This window comes from Thermobia domestica, chromosome 6 (assembly GCF_964235325.1).
Source record: "Thermobia domestica chromosome 6, izTheDome1.hap1.1, whole genome shotgun sequence".
NCBI classification, from domain to species: Eukaryota; Metazoa; Arthropoda; class Insecta; order Zygentoma; family Lepismatidae; genus Thermobia; species Thermobia domestica.
The window spans coordinates 124054317-124078053 of record NC_137459.1 but is presented as its reverse complement, the minus strand read 5'-3'; the positions used below and the strand labels follow the sequence as shown (position 1 = coordinate 124078053).

The window sequence follows — 23737 nt, the reverse complement described above, 5'->3', positions numbered from 1 at the left end:
TCATCAGACATCGGAGATCATAAGTCGAATTCTTAGTCTCGAGTTACGAGTACTACGAACAACCATATGTTGATGGTTGGCCATTAGTCGGCTAGCTGTGATAAGCCGAATTGCCTATACCTACATCGACCAGAGAGAGAGAAGCCCAGCAGTGGATATTCGTCGTTCCAGTCTGAAGCCTAAACATCAAGGTATGTGTACCTCAGTTATAAATGTTACTTGCGATCGAAGCACCAGACATTTGAACTACTGTGATCTGAATGATTAAGTCATATCCACTAGTTCCACACACTTACACGATTACATTTTCACTGTTCAAATATATGAAATTCTAAATGAAGTAGAGTGTTTCTGTAATATACTAAATAATCCTCTCGCTAGAAATTCTACTTGCTCAAACCTACTCATTTCAGACAATGGGTAGCAGCAACTTCTTTACGTCAACACGCAATCATCCCTGAACTTAATAGGCACGACGTGAGGAAGTTGTTAACATTGAAAGAGATTATACACTATTTGACATTAAAGCTGCAGCAACAAGGAGGATAAGGAGTAGTAGCCTCAAAAGAGGCAAAGAAACAGCTTAGAGTACAAGTATGAAGTAATTATACTGTGACAGCGCTGCGAGAACCTAACAGTAAGTCCAAAGGTCAGTAGTGCGTTGGTTTTCCATGGGCATCCACAACGGCTGCGACACAAGGAGGCGTAAATAAATATGAAATTTTGGGTATCATTTTAGAGTGCAGCAAGTCATGCGTCTACCACACTTACCAAGCCTCAAAGATGTAGCTGGAAAAGGATGCTAGTGTGAGACGTGTTATGCAATTATGAACAAGACATGTTCAATAGGTGAGAGATCAGGGGGACGCACGGGCTACGGATACACTACGGTCCGTCTTTCAAGTGGCAACTTCACGTGTCATCGGGTGGGTTCAGGAGATGCATGGTACGTGGTTTATCAACATGAGATTGAACATTTCATAGGGTAGACAGAGCACGGATTTAGCAAGTCCTTTTTGGAGCTGCAAAGGATCCCGCACATGGGTTGGTCGTGGAATATAGTAGCTTGGTGTCCCGACACCAAGAAAATGAGTACGCCTCCACGATCGGGTACCAACACTGCAGGTACAAATGAACTCCTGCTAGAGGAGTCGCCCCACCAGTAGGTAACTGACTCAGGATTCAGTATGGTCCTCCTTGGTGGCCGTAGCTCATCCTGTACTTGTGATAAGAGAATGCTTATGGTACAGAGACAGGGTGGCCACTCATTTGGAATTTCAAAATTCCCTGACTTTTCCCTGACTTTTCCAGAAATTTTCCCGGTTTTCCAGAAAATTTCTAGAGAGATCTAAAATTGGTATATCATTGTTTTTCAAAGCTTAAACAGAAGCTACAAGTGAACTACAATGTGGACCAGAAGATCATTATTTAAAAAAGAATCACAAAAAACACTCGCGAAGATAAATAGTCTAATTTTAATCACTTACTTGCCTAATTTTCAATTCTCCTGTGTGTTTCCACTCCACTGTAACCAACTGCTGCACAGAACGAGAAGAGGAATGTCTATCCCTATCGCTTTCCAACCTTAAGCTTAATACTAGTCACAAAAGTACACACACTTACAGTCCACTACTAAAACACAAACTACTGGAACGAACACTACTTTACTGAAATGTTTTAAAACCTCAAATCACAATTTGCAGTTCACTAAAATCAAACTGAAGTTAAGATCACATCCACTTAAATGTTTTAAGACATCAAACCAATAATCTCATCATCAATTGCAGACAGTTTCTCCTTGACATCATTCAATAACTTCATTTTCTTCGCCTCGAGTTCAATAACTTTATCCTTAATGGCATTTCTCTTCTTCTGTTTCTTCTCTTCCTCTTCTTGATTCCTCAAAGACTCAACATAAACTCCATGAGCATTGCGGGCAGCATGGACAACCCTCTTTGTAATTGGAAACTTATCAATACCACCCACAGCTGAAATTTTATCATGTACCTGCCTGAGTGCAATTAGACTCAACTCGCTTTGATCTTCAATTAAACATTCTTTGTTGATTGAAAATCCCCTCTCCACACTAGCATTTCCATGAGATAAAATGAGGAGAAATTTCACAAAATCAGTCATATGTATCGAGCATGCGCCTAAATGCAGCATCTCCATCCATGGTCATCTAATCTCTTACTTTTCCTGTCATAATTCCTCATTGCTTCCAATACAAGAGGATTTTTAGCAAAAACTTTGAATTCACCTTGGATTTCATCAGCTAATGTTCCTGAAATCCAATTTTTGGATACTACAATTTCTAGGCAATTGGACAATCTCTTTACAGCTACAGTGTCATCCATAACAAACACACTTGGATCCAGGAAAGAAATTGCTCTTGTAAGGTTGCTCTTGTCACCTGTTTTAGAGGTGACCTGTCCATTATTTTCAGTATGAATTTCTGACATCCTGCGCGAGTCTTGTCGAAATTCAAGAGTCTGTCTATCCGATACGGTATTGGTTTTTCGTATAGCATCCTTTGATGTGTACCCAATGTTTACAAACTTGGCTGGCTTTAAGTTTTCGCTATTATTGAAATCAATCTTAACCAATGGCCGGCCTTCCAAAACACTATCTTTCACAAAAGGACCTGCAACAGACAATACTATGGCCTGAAGCGAGTTGTAAAGGAAAGGAGCTTCTCCCTGAAATTCACGCAGGAAAGGTTCAACAGTTTTTGCTAATGTTGTGAAAAAGCCAAGTTTTGCACCAATCAGGTTATCATTTGTGAAATGTCTTACAGTATCAAAGCTTTTGCACTGTGGTACTTTCTTCTCATCAACAGTCCACTGTACGTATTTCTTTACGTTCGGTAATATTTCCATCGCCCGGCAAGCAACGTCTGAATTTTCTGTCCATCTAATGCTGCAAAATTTTTTTCGGAAACACAGAAGACCCTGTGCATCTTATGTAATCTGCACGACGAGCTGGAACGTTTTTGAATAAATTATAAGACGCCCTTAGGAATTCTTCAAATTTCCAACCTGTTCCTTGCATGGCAGCTTTAAAAGCACAATTCATCAAGAAGAATTGGATCTGAAGGTGAACTTGCAAGATCTTTCTGCAGGTCACTTAAAAATTTGAAGTTAACATGTGGGCCATCCATCGAAACTTGAACAATTTTCTTGAGGTCCAAACCTAAGATACCATTCTTGAAACTAATTTGAATGTCTGCTGACGTTGAATGTCCGAGGAACACTGAATTTAAATACCTTGCTGACACTTGCTTTCTTTCATTGTCCCAAAACTGAATCGTAAGGTCCATTTGCTGCTTTTGCGAGACTTTGTTAAGGCTTTCATCAAACCCAATAACATAATGGTTGCAAGCTTCTATTTCTTTGAGATAATCACCTTTAAAAAGTCGTCCAAGACCATGAACGATAGTATAAGATAACTTGGTACGTTGTAATTGCATCTTACTACAAATTTCGCTATCAGGGAACATGAGCTTGAAATTTGTTAACCAGTCGGGAAGCAGATCGGAATGACAATTACTGCCTGCAAACACCACAGAACTTCAGCTTTAGTTACTGACTCAGACACTAGACACACATTCGGAACTCTTCCGGCAGCAATACTCAACTATCGTTCAGCCTTTATATTAATCACGTGACTACCAAAACGGGATGCAGGGGCGCAGCCCCGAGCGAATTCTGGAAATCAAGCAGCCATCGAACTAAACAAGTGTGTTAATTACAAAATGGTCCCGATTTCGCTCCAGCTCAATTCATAGGCAGCATTAAATGACAAAAGAATATGAAGAAAGTATGCGCAGCCCAAACCAGCAGAGGTAGATAAACGAAACCTGGAACGAAGGAGAAATCTGGGGGCGAAGCCCCCAGCGACCAAAACTGTTTTGTATATAAATAAACCGGCTAAATGGCTAAGAATACAGCAGAACGTAAATTTTCCCCCGAGTAAAAATTCCATGTTTTTCATCAAAATTCCCTGACTTTTCCCTGACTTTTCCAGAATTAAAAAATTCCCTGACTTTTCCCGGTTTTCCAGGTTTTCCAGGTGAGTGGCCACCCTGAGAGAGTGTGTTTCTTCATTTTGAGTTGCAAGCAAGTACAGTAGTAAGGAGCAAAAACTGGCCGGACTACAGTTCAAAGATGCCGGTCTTTAAAGAAGGGCAACTTCCCTACTCTGCTCATGGGAAATACGCTGTAGTAGACACTATCTCACATGTCCTTTCACCCTGTGTACATTCTGTAAATGTAGGATCAATCTGACGCAACCTTCACATGGTTGCGCTTTTACTGTCCGGCAGTATATAAACTACTAACATTCAATAGACCCTCTAAGAATCAATAACTTACTATTAAAAACACCGCTTACATGCAGTTTGAAGGTTTTCTCTCTCCTGTAGGTTTGTATACCTCCTCTTTCCATTGTATCAAATTTGCTTCGACGTCGGACGACCAGAAGGGAGAGGTAATGAGATTGTTTTGGATTGAGAAAGATATTCATACACAGTCAAGTCACGTCTATTACATAGGGTATTTGAAATATTGAATACTATGTATAATTTTCAAGAATAACTGACTGTTATCATTCAAAGTTAAAAAAAAAAAAAACTCTCTTTGCAAAAAAAAAAAAAAAAAAAGTGTTTTACGGTTTGATTCATGGTAGGTAATTTATATTCAACATTAAATTATATCCACCACTGAGATACACCTAGAAGCTGAAAAACTGTTCAATCCCTAAAACTGAAATAATGACGAAAGGAATAAGCGTCAGGGTTTTTCTCTTTCGGGAGAGAAAATTTATATTACCGGTTAAAAAGTCAGCATATTGGAAATTGTGGGTGGAAACCACCATATTTTGGTGTTTAGGTCCCACCATAAAAGGAAAGGATTTTTACTACGAAATCAACCAAAAGATCGGAATATCCTATTAAGATAATGGAAATATATTACTAAGAATATCCACTATTTGCTAATTTTATTTTACTTTTCGTTTAGATTAAGCTAATGAAAATAAAGGATCTATTAGGAATCTAACAAAGGACCATATGCATAGAAGATTTTTGTATTAATGACGCGGTTACTCGGCAACAATTCAATGAATAGAGCACATTAAATCGTCAACAGAATTTTCGCTGACCACTCAAAAAAGGCCGAGACTGCTTCTTCATGTAGACTTGATATTCGAGCAAACTTTAAGGCGATTTCTTATTTTCTTTTAAATTTTATTCCAGCAATTACTACACAAATATGTATTTATGGATACAAATTAGTCACTTAGCAAACTCTTCACATTTTTACAAATTTTGAGAAATTTAAAAAATATACTCTAAAATTTGTAAGTGCAGTTATCTAGTACTTAGAAAATACCGTTTACTAAAATATTTTATGCTATCGATATATTTTCTATTCTGAAAAGCATTTTTAAATCAATGAAAACCATTAGGGCAAGCATGATCATCAACTCAAAAATATTAATTGGTATTATGTATTTATTAAAAAATTAGGCAGTGAACCTATATTAATTACGTTCGATTTCTGGAATACTTTGTATTAAAAAAAAAAAAAAATGATGAACAGTCCTAAATGCACGCACCTTTAAGCTTTTCATCATTTTCCTAAGACCATCTTAGCATAACTGTCAAAATATGGAACACGGTGAGTGAAAGAAAGAGCACTGAACATTGGTGCAAGGTAATCCTGAATAAATTTCAGATCATGTGACTCTTTGGCGGACAAAATAGTTTCCATGGGAATATGATATTTTCCCGCATTTTTTAAGGTTTATTCCACCGTAAGCGCTTTCATCATAATTTGCCTTATCATCCATTTCCTTTAACCTATAGGAAATAATGAAATACCGGTCATTAGGGTTAAGATTAGAAATTAAATTTGTGGGCTTTCGGCATCCATGGCCACGTTAGGCAATCACTACGAGGGATGACGTCCCTCGGCAATCATACTGTCCGGAGAACTGGGGACGAAAAAAGGAATAAGGAAGGAAGGAAGGAAGCGGCCTGAGACCATTATGTCAGGTACTATCCCAGCATATGCTTCAAGTGAATAAGGAAAACCCAGGAAAACATCACTCAAGATAGCTGACCTGAAGAAAATTTTACACTTTTTCGACCGAATGTCCACACTGGGCCACTTGTACCAAAGTCGAGAGCGCTAGCGACTACGCTACGCAGGGCCACTGCAATACCGGTCATAACATAAAATTATTTGATTACTAATATTACATTTGGAGGGTACAGGGAAAAACAATCAAGGACCAAAAAATGTGAAATTCACTATCATTCAGTTACAGCCAATAGTAATTTAAATGTGACAACTGAGTTGGCCAATTATTGAAGATTTAGCGAACATTTTAATCCATTTATGTGTGTTCCAGTTAGCTTTCAGATGACTTCCTCCTCCTACGAACTTTCACATTTTGGCTATTTGTGTTTTCTTCGTACACTTCATTTCTGATTGAAAATTTATCCCTTCAGCATAAATATCTTTCAAAACTTTAATATTCAATCGTAAGTGACACAAAGGAAAGTATATATATACACAATAGTTTGTTAGCTGAGTTGGAATTTCAAGTCGTACCTCAGTATTGAGGCTACACGATACTTGGACTTGTAGCTTTACGTAAAATTCAAATTACTTGAACTCCCAATAAGAGAACCCGAGTCTTCCCCACTAAGGGTGGCAAAGTTAATCATCTAAGCACAAGGAGGCCCAAGAGAAGCAGAAGAAGTAATAATTTAATCGCTTTAAAAAATACAATTATCACAGAATTTTCGGTACTGACCCAATATTGAAGGTTATTGAGGACTTATTTATTCCACTTTAAGTCATTTGTCTGGCTGAAATCTTCCACGAGCTGTAATGTTACAAATACATAGAGTTAAGTCTATGAAATTTTACATTTTCTCGCAAGTCATATTCAAGAGGAAGAAAACACAATAAACTGGCCAATATACAATAATGAATTTTATATATGTCTTACCTAGGAAGAAATACGCATGCAAAATATTAGTTAAAGGAAGCAATTGGCGCATTTTTTATAAATTGACAAAAAGTTATAGTATATTGTTTATTTCGTCTTTAAGGGTCTTCCTGAACGGTTTGAGCCACAAAGAAATGTAGATAGGTCCACGCTATCACTTTTCAAATTGTAAGCATGCGAAGTTTTCACAACACTGACTAATAACTTAGATCCAACGGGGAATGTAAAACACAAGAATAACCAGGTGCCCCTTCTGGCTGTTTAGTAAACGCTCATGGGGACGGTTTCGAATCCTAGCAGAAGCACTTGCCTTGAAAACAAACTTGAGTAGTGGTTTGCCTCCCATTAAACAATAACTCCTGTCTCTTGTAAACTCAACGGTGGAAAGGAACGTTAAACTCTAATTACCCAACCAACAAGACTAACAGGCAGCTATTTAAGAATACTGTAATGCTCTTTTATTATAGTCACGGACGATCCACTATGTTTTTAACAAATAATTAATTTTAAATGATTAATCATTGATGTCTAGCTCACTAAAAAGAAAAACCACGCATAGAAAACAATCATCATGATGTGATGTTCCATTCATTAATTGCTGAACTCTCGTTCGAACCATAGAAAAAAAAAAAAAAAAAAAAAGAAACATTCCATAATTGTGTGCGTTAGTGAATGCAATACAACACAAGAGCTGGAATGTTGGTAGGATAATATTAACTCACTTTAAATGTATTCATATTTTGGACACTAGAGCATTTTAAAAAAGTATGTTAGAAAATTTAACGTATCAGTAAAAATAAAAATAAATTAATACAAAGATAAGAGCTATTTACACATTTAATTTGCCTTTTGTAATATCTCAAATGTCCTAACTCATCATTTCTAAATGTTATCAACTGAAATGAAATGGGATAAAATATCAAGTTTAACATCTTCCGATTATGCACCGAAGCTAAGGGGAACGACGGTGATTATAATGACCTAAATGGTTGAAAGAAAGTGGGAGAAAACAGGAGAACCCCAAGGAAACCCACACGGTGTTGCTCCACCACAAAGTTCACTTGGTGCAAGCTGGGATCAAACCAGGGACCCCATACACCAAAGGTGAGCGCTGTACCACTGAGCCGAAATATTATCAAATATATCACACGTAAGTTACAGCTATAATACGTCAATATACTATGTAAATATTGTAGTTGTGCATCAAGAAGACAAATGAAAAGTGTTGAACTAATCTGATGTCTGCGTGGGTAAGATCGAAGCTTATCAATGAGAAACACAATAATTACTATATCCACATTACTTAAAGAACTTTAAAGAAATTTATCCCTTCTCCTTAGTTTAGTGGCTAGAGTGCGTGCCTTTGATCCAAGAGGTCCCAAGTACGATTCTCAGTGGAAGAGTATCGAACGCACTACACTGGGTAAGATCCCACTTTTAACTGTAAGTCTCGTCCTATAGAGCGTCCGAGTCGACAAAGCACGTAAGTAAACATTAACCAATCTAAAGAGACCTTTGGACGAAGTATAATTATTTTTTGAACTTATGCCCACTAAACTATCCAAACACTGAAAAGAACAAAAATAAATAAAAAAAATAAAATAAATTTCTGCCTTAGTGTGTGGAAAAAATTGATCTGAAAAATTCAATAAACATCTCGTGACACATTCTGTATAAATAGCAGTAGTGAAGTTTAACAAAGCGCCTCATATGTACATTAGTATTTAAAAGTTGACATACTTTCCTCTTTTCTAACCAACAAGTAGATATGCTCTTAAATGGGTTTCACATAATCTTCTGTTTATCCCACAACACTGTACTTTAAATAATGATAATTCATTCAAGCCACATTATTATTCGAACGACGAAAATTCTGAATATGCATACTTACCGCAACCTACAGAACAATAATTACATCCTTGCTAAACAAGGTGATAAAAAGACAAGTGACATTAGTCTAAACACCATAGATTATATGCCCTCCCCGCTGGTTTAATGGGTAGCGCGCGCCACTTCGATACACGGGGTTCCAGGTTCGATTCCCGATAGGAGAAATATGGAAAACAATATCGCACTGCAGTGGTTCGGATTCGACCATGGACTGTAGGTCACGTAGCCTCGGTGTTGAAAAGAACGGAAAATTCTATTCCAACGAACCAACAACCACACACATTACACAACAGTTACAACCTGAACGAAACATCACACAAATTTGGTGGACAAATCAACAACGTGGGGCCCAGTTGTACAGCGTTTATATCTGATGGAAAGGTATCCTGGTTTGATTGTAGGCCAAGTAAATTTGTGATGGACAACTTCATGTCAGTGACTTTTTGGGGTTGTTCTGCATCTTTCGACATTCTCATTGCACCAATTCTTCCATAATCATTCACTTTCATAAATCATCTGTATCACTTAGCCCACAATCATTACGGGAATTGTTGTGGAGGACTGATGTTTCATTTCATTCCAAATAATGCAGATATATCATTAGCTTGAAACCGGGAAGAACACGCACAAAATCTTAACAGATGAGATCTTAACGGGAAATCTTAATACAAAACTCGTCACAAAGTAATTATACAATCACTACGAATGACTTATTACAGTACATATTTGGAAGAAGAAAGCAATTTCTTAATTCCATACAATGCTGACGGTTTTTCAATTCTATATTTAGCAATAATGGATTAGAAATCTTTCATTTCTACAGATTCTTGTACATTGTAAGATTGTAAAAGAAGAATAGTTAATTATATAGGTAGACATTTCAATAATTTTTAGTTGAATTTACGATTAACGTTAAATAATACGTTCTATTGTCATTCTCCATCAAGACTCCTTTTCTTGATAGCAAACTGAGAGGAAGTTGAGGAAACCTGTAAAGTTAAAGGGCGAAATTACGGTTTTAAGATAAATTACTTACCAGAAAATACTGAAAAATATATTTACATGAACTAAAAAAAAAGAAACGCATTATAATGCTTTCGCTAAAACACTATTATATAATGAAGATATGAACTAAGGAAAAAAAAAATACTTCAGAAGAGCGCCATATTGAAATATTGAAATCATCCCCGCTTCAGGGTTTCTATGTTTCATCCATACGCACAATTCTCTCTCTCTCTCTCTCTCTCTCTCTCTCTATATATATATATATATATATATATATATATATATATATATATATATATATATACAGGGTGTCTCAAAAGTACCCTGACATAGGGTAACTGTCATTATCCGAGTTACAAGAAAATGTAAGAGGGAAAACCGTCTCCAACTATTATATTTTTAATCTAAAGTGAAGGATTTTTTAAATCTGACGAGCCGTTTGGTCTGTACACTCTTTATGCTCCCAATGTTAAATAAAATGCAACGTTGTCATTTACCTGGATTCATATCATAATATAAGTGAATGAAGTTAATTTCCTTCATGCTAACGTGTCGATGGCCAGCCCACATTTCAAACAGTAATTTCATTCACTTATGTTGTGGGTATATATATATATATATAAAATATGTGCCTGGAACTTACCTTAAAGCAGCAATATGGTAGAAAGATGTACAATGAAGACTGTATAACAAGCTTATTTAAAAACAGAAGCCATTATTTTTTTCCTGTATAAAAGATTACAAAACTATCAAAGAAAGCCTTGAAAGAAACGTTACAAAATCCTTACCGCTTCGGTACATTTAACTTTTTCTAAATCTATATTTGCCTTACTATGCACCAGGGTTGGCTGGCTTAAACCAGCTGTTCTTTAAAAAAAAAAAAAAAACACCTGGTTTAAACCAGAAACCGAAAAATGTTCGTAAAAGTGTAAGTGTTAGTAAAATCTTGATGAACACATATTTATGGGTTATCACGTTTCACTCCCGTACATTATTCGTATTATATTCAGACCTAAATTCCCCATTCATCACTCAAAGGGATTATACTACAAAAGCAACTTTTGTTTATTTTTATAAGTTTATGAGCGCTTCTTTTGTGATTTTTTATAGTTTATTATTATTGTTATGCAATTGCAATCAAAGAAAACTTCTAAATATTGTTTCATTTTAATAATGTTTACTATTGATAAAATATATCGAAGTACCATATTTTTGGGGGGAGGTCATACAAACCCCACGAGGGACATTTATTGAAATCAGAAGCATCTTTGGTATCTATGTATAAATGGGTAACCCAAAGTGAACTTACATAATTCGTATCTTTATTCACCTTTCTTACTGATATGCAAATTAAGTAGTTGTATTCCTTTAACTTCGACTAATAAAAGTCGTCGTGAACAAACTTGGACTATTACAGTATTGTGAAATTGTCCATATGTAATTCTTTATAATGGTTTCGCTTTTACAACTGTTTATCTTTTTGTCGTTCTGAAATGACTCTTGACAATTATATTAACATGTATGTAAAGAACTGTATAACATATTTTTATCATGAGTCCTTCGTGAGTGAGTCGGCAGACGTATCACATTTGTGGCCGGTTTCGAGTTCAAATGGAGGACAATTTCTCTTGGATGTAAGCCGAGAAGCGGTTTGGATTCCGCTTTAAGCTTATGTGACCCCTTCCAACATGACCCGGTTGTTGCAAAATAACACCAAGGCGAAACAAACTTATTTCTGTCTATATGTGATATAAATACATTGAGCAAATTATTTAAACACACATACACACACACACAAAAAAAAATGGTTTAAACAAAAAAAAAGTTTTTTTTTTGTTTTTTTTTCAATAAAACCATGGTTTTTGCCAACCCTGCTATGTACCGCTTCGCACCAGAGTTTCACTGTCATCTTAATTGACTATCCTGTGACTTTAACTTACGTTAATCTAGCCATATGTAATGTATGTTAACTTAAGACAAACATATAAGTTAAAAGAAGCAACTCAATCTAAGCTAAGGATAATAATACAAGTACTAGAATATCACTTCGACCTTAGAATTTTCTGAAGGTGAAAGAAGTAGGTTATGGCTCTCTTACAAAGAAACACTAAATTCATAGTCAAGCTAATGGCATAAGTAGCATAACTCGCAATGAGTTGGAATGAAGGATTTGCGATAAATTAAGAATGGGGAAGGATTTTACTTAAAGAAAGGAAAAGGAAGAAAAAAGAAAGAGAACAAACAAGGATAATTGAAGGACAAGAATGAATTCAGCAAAATAGTATATTTTTAATTGAAAAAGTGTACAGCTGAACAGGTGAAAGTAGAAAAACAGAAGTGTTACTTTTTAATGAAGAGGCAGAGCCTAAGTGAAAGTTCATCTCTGGAAGATATGTAAGAGGTGACCAATTCGCAAGAAGCCAGATGGAGTGGAAGTCTGGTGAAGAGACACTTAGTGTGTTGAAACTGTTCCGTGTTTGTATTTTTATATATTTTTATCACATAGCCTTGCTCAGTGTGTTGTTGGGTTTAGTTTGACAACGGAAACTAGGCCTGATAGAATATTAAAGGGAAATTTGGATATTATTGAAATTGTTCTCTTTTTCCTCCTTTAAAACCGAATTATCAGAAACTTTAAAATATATGTTCTCTTATTTTTAATTAAAAGTCTATATACCAAATTTCATATCTCCAAGTAAATCCTAAATTTGGCACCTTCTAATTAAACTAAGGGAAATTTTATTATTTTATTAATGTTCCCCTTTTGGAGCTGAATTTTCGAAAATGATGAAACACATTTTCCCTTATTTCTAGTGAGGAGTTTAAATGCCGAGTTTCATCTCTCTAACGCTAGTAATTCGTAAGATACACTATTCTTGGTGAAAATTTTGAACCCCCTTTTAGAATGGGCACTTCCAAAATTTTTTGCTTATCCCTTGCTTTTGTGACAAAAGGTGTATTCTCTCCGAATCTCACGTCACCACGTATAATAGTATGGTCCGGGCGATGATGAGTCACCCACTTGCGCTATTTTATATAATAGTATATAGACAGAATTATATATGTTGAGTAGAACTGATATAAATGTACACGGAATACTTGGGGCTATCTTTTCGTTTTGCAGAATATCGAGAGAGAATATTCTATCTAATGGAAGGAGATTTCGTCTACTTTTAATTATATGTGCTGAGTGGAATTGATGAGTGTATACGAATTACTTGGGGTTTGTTTTTCCTTTCCTTTTGCAGGGTATCAAGAGATCCCGGCTCATGTCGCACCTACGTGTGAATATGGTTCCAGAGTGAAGTCAAATATAGTTGTAGGTACAAGGTAAGATTTTCAGTTTTGAATATGCACCCAGTAGATTTTTTTTTTTTTTTTTTTTTTTTTTTTTAACTCCCTGAGGTACACAACACATTGTAATAATTAATTAAAAACTCATCTAAATATGTTCCATCCAACAAGTAAGTATTTGTTTCGAATATCTCAAAAGCGTCGCACGAGCACGTTTCTTCAAAGCTACACAGGCTTAAGTCTTAATTTATTTCTTTACGTTCGGTCTTCACATCTCAATAATAGTAAAATAATGAATATAGTGCAGTATATTTTGTCGATACTAGTAATTTATCTATTTGCCCCAATAGATATAAATTATTCTAATTATTAGCAATTCGAAATAGTTGTCGGTTGATTTGATATGAAGCAGTTCCTATTTAAGAAAAATTCACTGAGAAGGACCCCTAAAATATAAATTAACAGGTTCTTAGTAATTAAATAAGTGCGCTAACGTTAAAATTACACACATTAATTTTTACACAGCTAATAAATAAAGTAATTTATATCTACTCGGGCAAGAAGACAAACTACTAATATCGACAAAATATACTGCGTGATATTCATTATTTCAGCGCTGTTGAGATGCATAAATATCGTACATAAAATTCGAATTAAGCCTTGTGGTCCTGATGAAAAATGCTCGAGCAACGTACTTCAAATATTGGACAGAAATATAAATGGATGGACCATTATTTACCAAACTAACCTAATCTACTCATGAATTAACAAATACTTATTTATCTCACGTAAGATAAGTATTAACTATTAAAATCTTTGTCGGTCAAGAGTTTTAATGTGCAATAGGGAGAAAATTAGTTACAATTTTATTTTCCGATTGGAATATTGAACTTTAATAAAGATTGCATTGTTGGCGTAAACAACACCACAGTTGTTGGTGGTTGCATGCCTAAGTTAAACACCACAGTTTGTGGTCAACTTTTGAAAGTAAGTTAAGTTTATTGTAACAGGAAATGTATTACTTTTTGAAACAACTGTATGTTTGAAATGGGACGTTTATTAGTGAATGCGTAGAATTCTGCTATCTTATGCGTTTGTTTATGATATTACTACAGAGGGTTGGCAAAAACCATGGTTTTTATTCAAAAAAATTTTAAAAAAACTGTTTCTTTTTGGTTTAAATAATTTGCTCTATGTATTTATATCACTTATGGGCAGAAATAAGTTTGTTTCGCCTTGGTGTTTTTATGCAACAATCGGGTTATGCTGGAAGGGGTCACATAAGCTTGGAACGGAATCCAAACCTCTTCTTGACTTACATCTGAGAGAAATTGTCCTCCATTTGTACTCGAAACCGGAACTAATTGGTCACAAATCCGATACGTCTGCCGACTCACTCACAAAGGACTCATGATAAAAATACGTTGTACTGATCTTTACATACTTGTTAATATAATTTGTCAAGAGTCATTTCAGAACGACAAAAAGATAAACAGTTGTAAAAGGGAAAACATTATAAAGAATTACATATGGAGAGTTTCAAAATATTGCAGAACTTATTTAGTCCAGGTTAGTTCACTACGACTTTTATTAGTCGAAGTTAAAGGAATACAACTACTTAATTTGCATATCAGTAAGAAAGGTGAATAAAGATACGAATTATGTAAGTTCACTTTGGGTTACCCATTTATACATAGATACCAAAGATGCTTCTGATTTCAATAAATGTCCCTCGTGGGGTTTGTATGACCTCCCCCAAAAATATGGTACTTCGATATATTTTATCAATAGTAAACATTATTAAAATGAAACAATATTTAGAAGTTTTCTTTGATTGCAATTGCATAACAATAATAATAAACTATAAAAAAATCACAAAAGAAACACTCATAAACTTATAAAAATAAACAAAAGTTGCTTTTGTAGTATAATCCCTTTGAGTAATGAATGGGGAATTTAGGTCTGAATATAATACGAATAATGTACGGGAGTAAAACGTGATAACCCACAAATGTGTGTTCATCAAGATTTTACGAACACTTACACCTTTACGAATATTTTTCATTTTTTGGTTTAAACCAGTTTTTTTTTTTTCTTTCTTTTTAACAGCTGGTTTAAACCAGCCAACCCTGTTACTACATATGAAGATATTATTCATGAATGTCCATGTGCAGGAAATTAAATACGAGAACTATTTCTGATTTTTTAAACTATTCCAGAAAGAAGTGTTTTGAGGCCATTGTAAAAAATATTTTGTGCCTGTTATAGGTGCACCCAGGTTGTCTGCACAAATTGATAAGGCACATTTTGGGCGGAGAAAATATAAATATCAAAAGATTAAAGAAAAAGTTGTGAATTACAGCTGGAATTTGCCGGGAGACAAATTGTATTTTCTTGAGTAAATGGCCACATGAGAGGTTTGCGGAAAACTTAATAGAAGTTATTCTCAGACGTATTAATGTTACTTCCACAATTATAGCCCTACTCTACTACTGGAAAGATTATTTATCGCCAAGTAGTGTTGTATAGAACCCTTTGACTGTAAGTCATTCTCCTAATTTTGTTCGTCTAATTGGTAAAGCCTATACACAAAATACAGAAAATCTTTGGTGCCATTTGAACATAAATGTAAATTGTACTAATGGTACAGAGTTCATGATGACGCAATCTGCGCATTATTTATGTCGGAAAATTTGTACAAAAGCTATAATTAGTAAAAAAAAAAAAAAAAAAAAAAATCTTATTTTATGAAGTTACTCTAAGATTTCAAGTTTACTGTTTACTTTTTATTATTTCGATATGTTGTTAGTGTTGATGGGGTGTTAGGGTTGCTTGCCTCTCCCCCTTGAAGAATAATTACAAACGTGATTTCTACTTCATATTTAGTGTAAAGTTTTGACGTACACTTTTCAGGAGTTAGGAAATGTGTTTGTTTTTTGTTGTAATTTTTTCTACCATTTTTAACACTGCTTGCTTGAAGTTATGATAATATAGGATTAAGGTAATGGACTCACTCGAGCAGACGGTTCTACCACATAGAAAATATATAGGTAAAGTACGATGTGAAACATTTCTCTGTAAAAGAATGAGAGTGTGAATATAAGTACAGTAATTCTGTCAGTGCACAGCATATTGAAATGAATTTTGAGTGACAGTGAAAGTATTGTATGTGTAAGAGTGCTCTTCCAGTATAATCGTTTGGCTGATATTTAGTCTTCCCCAAATCACTTGGTTGTGACTTCTGTTCACCTGATAGTGATTACAGTTCGTTAGCATCGTGGGCTTTTACGCACTTCAAAATTATGCATTAAATGTTCTAAGAATATCAATTTAGAAATGCGTGAACGTGGTCATGGGTTTGGTAGGTTTCGATGTCTTAATTTGAAAGATCGCGTTGATGGAAAGTCTGTTGAGGTTTCTTTGTCGAAGAACACTTGGTTCGAGAATTGTAGAATAGGGATTGATAAAGCCATTACTGTGATGTATGCTTTTGCCTGTAATTGGAATTATGAACAGCCTATGATCGAATGTTCTTCTCATGATAGTTTTTCAGCTCTGCTACAATTGTCGATTGGTATCAGTACTTCCGCGACGTTTGTATGATTGCACTTGACTGTCTTTATTGTGATTCTGGTGGTCGTATTGGTGGAATGGGACATTGTGTTAAAATCGATGAATTTAAATTTGGTCGGTAGAAGTATCAGCGTGGAAGAGTTGTGGAGGGGAGTTGGATTGTTGGGATGATAGATGCAGACTCGAATGAATTACGTTTGGAAATTTGTCCTGATAACAAGAGGAGTTTTCCAGCCTTGTGTAGTATTATTTTGAAGCATGTTCTCCCTGAATCTTGAGTAGTTACTGACTGTTGGAAGGGCTATGATAGATTGACAGAAGCTAGTTTTCGTAAACATTTAACTGTTAATCATACTTATTATTTTGTTGATCCTAAAACTGGTGCCTGTACAAATAAGATTGAATCTCAGTGGCGACTTTTGAGACGTTCTTTTACTTCTGGAAAGCATAAGGATTTTCTAGCTGATCATTTGTGTGAATTATGTGACACCATGATGTGAAAAGAAGGTGTGTGGATGAATTGATCAGCTGGTTGAGGATATTAAGCATGTTTATTCTGGTTGATTTTCCATATTTTAACTTCGTTCGTTTTTTATATGTGGTGAATTTTTTCTATGGGTAAGTATTTTTTAAAATATTTATTTGTATGCACATATAAGATTTACAACAGTGTTACTTACTTTACAAAATATAGTTGAGATAGGGACAGCGAGCGAAGGGAGTTAGAGACCCCAGGGCCCTTGTACTTCTACCTTTATCACAATTTAGACAAAAACAAGGTACTCGGTTCTAGAACCATGAAACGAGTTGGAAGTTGTTCGGTGTGTTTTTCTGTGTTAGAATAATTTTTGTTTTGAAGGGATTTTTGGGAGGTGTGGGATCTTCCCTCGCAAGATGCGAGTTTTTTTTTCTGGGATTGGGTAGGTAAGTGTGGTGTATATTGGTGCAAATATGTCGTGATGTGTTTCGAGGTTTTCATTAAGGTTATCGGAACTGTTCACTTGGATGTGCAGTGATCGTTCAGAACGGAGCCGGTTCCGGAGACGTCGATGGATTTGGGGAAGATACTAAATGCCATCCTAATCGTTTATGCGATTATACCCCGTTGCTGACGCGCCTGCTCCCTACGGACGCACCTCCTGGCTACTGTTCGGACCACCTGCTCCCTCCTGTCCGAACTCGGTTAGATAGCATTGGTGCTTTTTATTGGCGAAGTAGCACTAGATGGTTCATGTTTCATGCAGTGTAGTTTTTATGCCACATGTTCAAACTGTATTTATACTAAGCCCTCCTGAAGGCAATCTACAAGTAGTAATGGGAACTCCTCATTTAGTGCATGTTCTGCTGAAAAAATACGAAGGTCTAACCTAACCTGAAAATGTAAGAAATGTGTCAAAATTTGGTAGAACCGTCTCCTCGAATTTTGCCAAGCTAATAAAGGAAGTTTGCATGGTAACAAATTGGACTTTAAATTTACAATGTTAAAAATAGTCTTTAGTAGAATTAAAGGATGAAACACCATTTCTAATCGAATTGAGTCCAGAGTAACTGGTTCCTTTTAACAACTGAGGAACTGTTCCAAAGAATAGATTCATTCAAAGAATCAGTTAAATGTCTAATAAAATCATACCAACTAATACAAAACTGTACGAATTGACAATATTGAGTTTCCTTACACAAAAAAGAAAGTCTCTCTGTGACTTAAGAGGTAGCACATACTAAGCTGCTTTGTGCTCTCCTTAACATTCACAGTAATTCGGCATATAATTTTCGGCCTCTTTTTCAAAATTGTACCTCTAACGAATGTAGAGTTCGTTTACTACTATAAACCTTTCATTGCATTCTTGAACAAGGTAACTATAGTTGCGATATTGTAGCAATTTATGTTTTTATTCTCCTTAAATTACACAGCACGCTAATTCTCTTTCTTTGTGTGTTTTACAGTAAGGTACTTGCAAAGTTGACTTATAAGACACTTACATTTTATCTTACGTATTATAAGTTTACCAGTAAAGTTTCCATTTTGTTGCCTACAGATTCTGTATCTGCACCGGAAAGAAACCACTGTAATTAAACAGTTCTCAGCTTAACATCTAAATACTTTGTGCATGTTTAAGTGAAGAGGTGGTCTTTCGAGTACAAATAGAATATTTTGAATATAAATAATGCCCAATGTTCCACCAGAAATGTTTAAATATACAAATAATATATGTACACTTACTACTCTCTTACTCGTACAGGATGTTCTGGTTTACATGGGTTTCGACAGTACTACTGTTGAATATTCACTACTATCTTTTATATTTTCCGGAAGCTACCAATGTTTCCGACTGACTAAGTGTGCAAACATCAAAACATGCAAAATAGACGAATAGTATTAAAAATATCCACCTCTTGACAAATAAATTTGTGACGGACACTATCGAATTATTCAATAGTTCTCTGTTATCGAATATAATCTAAACCAGCAAAAATATCGAAATAAAATTTAGTGGATTTCGATCTTTGTACTGATTTGATTGCTCTTGTTACCATTGGCCTCATTCCACACCAGTCTTACAAAAATTTGTGGACAGCGCCCACAATGCAACATATGTATTAAAGTTTTTGAGATGGTCTGCAGAAAAAATTGTATTGTATTGTATTGTATTTATTTTCATTCTTTTTCATACAAATTGTTCACAACGTGAACGTATGAGTTGGACACGTCATAAGAACACTGAATGTGTGCATATGTATAGATTTAAATCTACATGCAATATTAAAATACTGTGAATTTATGTAAAAAAAAAAAAAAAAAGTACAATTTTTCATTATTCTAATTTACATACATCGATATAAAACAACATAACAGTTAATAAAACCTTACATTATAGATATACAAAATATATATACTTTAAACATTATTTACTACAGGCGAGATATTCTTCTACAGAATAGAAAAAGTGCTCGAGTAGGTAGGACTTGACTGCTTTTTTGAAACCAGATGTTTTGTTTTTCAAAGTGGAAGGAAGCTTGTTATAAATATTCACTGCCATAGGAAATGTACTATTCTTATGTACTTTTAAACGTGAGGACTCTACATGAAGGTCAGACGCTTGTCTTGTATTATGCATATGAATATCTGAGTTCAACCGGAAGCTGCTTGTATCTATCTGTATATCTTTTCTTACAAATTTTAGAAGTTCATATATATATATAAACATGGAAGAGGTAAGATTTCAAGAAATTTAAATAGAGGTTTACAAGAAGTTTGAGGTTTACTTCCGGTCATAAACCTTAAAACTCTCTTTTGTAAAACAAATATGGAATTTAGCAATGCAGTAGACCCCAGAATATAATACCATATTTCAATTTAGAATGAAAAAGTCCAAAATAAGTTGTGAGCAGAACATGTTGACTGACACTATTTCGTAAAAGCTTTAACATGTAACAGGTTTGAGCCAATTTACTAGATAATTTTTGAATGTGAATTTTCCAATCTAATGTATCTGACACCCAAAGACCAAGAAATTTGATATCCGAGACGTAATTCAACGTTTTGCCGTTAATTGTTACACAAGGGCGTTTTCTTATCTCGTTATTTGCTACGTGAAAGCACATGCACGAAGACTTTGTTGTGTTTAGTATTAGTTTATTTCTATCCATCCAGTCACTGACGGCAGATATGGTGGAATCTACTGCATTACATAACTCAACGTAAGTTTCTCCAGTTACTAATATATTTGTATCGTCAGCACACAGGACAATTTTAGCAGAGTCTAAACATTGTGGCAAATCATTTATATATATTAAAAATAGAATAGGGCCTAAGATGGAACCTTGAGGAACTCCAAATTTTAACTCTTTGGTATCTGAATAACATTTGCTTACTCCCTGAGTGTCTCGAGTTTGACAGTTAATTTCAACAGTTTGTCTTCTGTTGGATATATACGATTTAAACCACTCATAAGCATTTCCCCTAATACCATAATTTTTCAATTTTTTAAGTAAAATTTGATGATCAATTGTATCGAAAGCTTTGCTAAGATCAAGAAATATGTCGGTTGTATATTTCTTAGCGTTTATTAAATTTAAAACAGAATAGAGAAAGGAGTAAAGAGCAGTTTCAGTAGACTTATTTGATCTAAAGCCATTTTGAGCAGGAGATATTAAGTTAAAATTATTTAGAAAGCTAACTAGTCTTATATACATAAGTTTTTCAAAAAGTTTAGAGAAGGTAGACAGACATGATATTGGTCTATAGTTCGATGTAAGATCTTTCTTGCCACTTTTATATAAGGGCTTAACAACTGCTTGCTTTAATGCCTCAGGAAAAACGCCACTGTGGAAAAATGTGGAGTAAAGATTATTCCAAAGCGAAAAGTGCTAGCACAGAGAAAATAAATCTTGTTATTTTTTCTGTGGTACTAGTCACTGATGCTATACTGCAAAAAACTATATTTCTCATTCAATAGAGACTCGGTCAACTAACGAGGGGCGGATTAAAGGAGGGCGATCGTCCTCCCCAAGAGCCCTCCAAAATATTAAAATTATATACACACCCGCTTGTAGCTTACCGCCACACGAACGAAAGTTTGGGATCGTTCTTGCGTTAATTCAAAAAAAAGGTTAATTCTTTAAATTCTATTAATAAATGGTCTCTGACCAGCATGCCGCATTTACGCTAACGATAACTCGAGTCATAAGGTAAACCGGCGTAATAAGGACCACCATATCTATATTTTCAAAAAAAAAAGTATTAGGAACTGTTAAAAAAACACACACGTTGTGCATTTTAGAACATATATTTTCTAGTTTACATTTTTGACAACACAGACTAGAAGCAATATAATGCAAAGTAAAACATAAAAGTTATTGAAAGTTATGATACGTGGTCCCAAAAGCCATAAGCATGGTCCGGTCGGGTTAATAAGGACCAGCGAATGGGGTATCAAGGACCAGTATTGGGAATAAGGACCATCACGAAACGAAGGGTAATAATGCTACACTGCACCGTACTGGCACCCTTCGCATATGTAGATTAGAGTGTCAAGGTTCTCCTGTTCTGTCAAGGTAGTACATTCAAGGTGATACCATGTATCACAGGAGTTACACTGTATCCATTTCTTGTCTGATCCCTCGGGCATATGGCACAGACCACGAACGTCAAGAGTGGAATCTTAATGGTGCTGAGATGATCCATATGTTGCTGAATACTGCTGTTGAGATGTCTGAGATGTTGTTGCTTGCATCGGTGTATGCACATTTCCTTTGCACGTTTGGCGAGACGCTTACCACATTTTGCAGAATCTTCCTGTAGTCGTTGCAGTTCCTCCTCCGATGTCACCACACCGAAAACGACGCACTCGTTGCGATCTTTCTAGTGGTGGCGAGAAGGATGTTGAAGGTTGCTGTAATGCAGACAAGAAAAAGTGTTTCAACGTATGAGAGAAGGAGAGCTGTGATGTATCACTGACACTTGGAGAAGTACGGCCAGAAGCTGGTGAGGCTGAAGACAAACTATTGTTTGTTCCAACAGACGACATAACAGGACACACAACGGATGGACTATTGGTTGGTGTTTGCCCAGCATATGGTTCAACAGAGGAGTACCCCACTTCCGTTATCACTGATGAGTTGAATGGATAAATACCACATGCAGCAAATCCACTTCGAACGTTCTGCGGTGGAACTGTTTCCAGTACATCAGCTAAGAGCTTGGGAAACATAACTTTTTTTTTTTACCTGTCCGGAGCTGACTTTAGCGTAAAGACTAACTCCTTTTGCAATTGCGTTTTCAGACCACGAAACACACGTTTGTCCAAAAGCTGTAATAAATGAGTCAAATGGGAAGGTAGACACAGTAATTGGATATTGTGTTCAACTGAAACGACAGATAGTTCATAGCTAAGACGTGACAAGTGTCCATCAAAAATAAGTAGTCTTGTTTTCTGAGATAAATTCCTCGTAGACGGCAAAAACAATTTCTCAAACCAATCCATAAATTGCCCTTTCCCCATCCAACCATTAGGTCTTGTTGTGTATTGCGCTGCAAGATGCCCTCGCAAGGTCCATTTATCATACAAATGTTGCTTTTGTATATTATGTATGGAGGAAAAATAGTACCACTAGCTGATGAACAAGCACTGATAGTTATTTGCTCACGACCACTCCCCCAATAACTTGATTCACCTGTTTCACCCTTTTTCTGGCAATTATCACGCTGCTCTTTGGATCAGTCATGAAACCACTTTCACCAGAGTTGAAAATGTACTCTGGGCAATCTTTAATACCAAACTTATCCAGAGTACTATCTAGCAAGTGGAACCAATGTTTTATGACGTCTTCGTTTGTGGCGTGCAGTCTATTCCTTCCACACTGTTCAGTCTTTCTCAGTGAAAGTTTCGGATGGCGGCGAAGAAACCCATTCACCCAGTCAGGACCTGGTCGTCCGCTTTTGAAGGGTACATCCTTTTTTGCGACACACAATATTCTTGAACTACGTCACACAAATCTTGTTTGTTCATTCCAAAACCCACTCGGCAAATAGAATCAAGCACTCCTCTAATTGTGATTCTTCCTCAGATGTTAATGCAGTAGCCGTTTCAGGGCGCGCTTTTAGTTTACACGTAGTGTATGATCTCAGTAGTAGCGACGTTTTACTCACCTTGTACGCCCGTGCTGCTGCTCGGGTACCCAATCTGCCACTTGTTACAGCATCAAATGCTTGTTCCATGGCAGCAGCATCTTCTTGGGTGGCGTAATTTTTTTCTCCCTGGCTCTTTTTATTTTTATTTATTTATTTATTTTTTTTTTGTAATGGAGAACCATTTCCTACGAGAAAGAGAAAAGGAGGTAATTAGGACCACATAGCACAGTTGCAAAAGCAGTGCAAAACATATCAAAACAAAAACCTATTTCTGTCAAGTTCTGTGATCATGTCTTAGGGACACATGCGTCATTTCACATTATG

The 23737-nt window shown here is 35.6% G+C and overlaps 1 protein-coding gene across 3 annotated transcripts in view; it reads right to left on the bottom strand.

Annotated features, from left to right (window-relative positions):
• Positions 1-19308, bottom strand: part of LOC145688183 (RNA-binding protein 5-like) — a 108884-nt gene extending 89576 nt beyond the window's left edge. Inside the window, exon 1 of one of the 3 annotated variants that reach the window (XM_081762044.1) lies at positions 19174-19308. The gene's annotated coding sequence lies outside the window, so the exon portion shown is untranslated. Of the gene's footprint in view, positions 1-6822; positions 6842-19003 lie in introns of those variants that run through there. The other 2 variants (XM_081762043.1, XM_081762045.1) reach the window with 2 other exon arrangements.
• Between the last annotated feature and the right edge of the window lie 4429 nt (positions 19309-23737).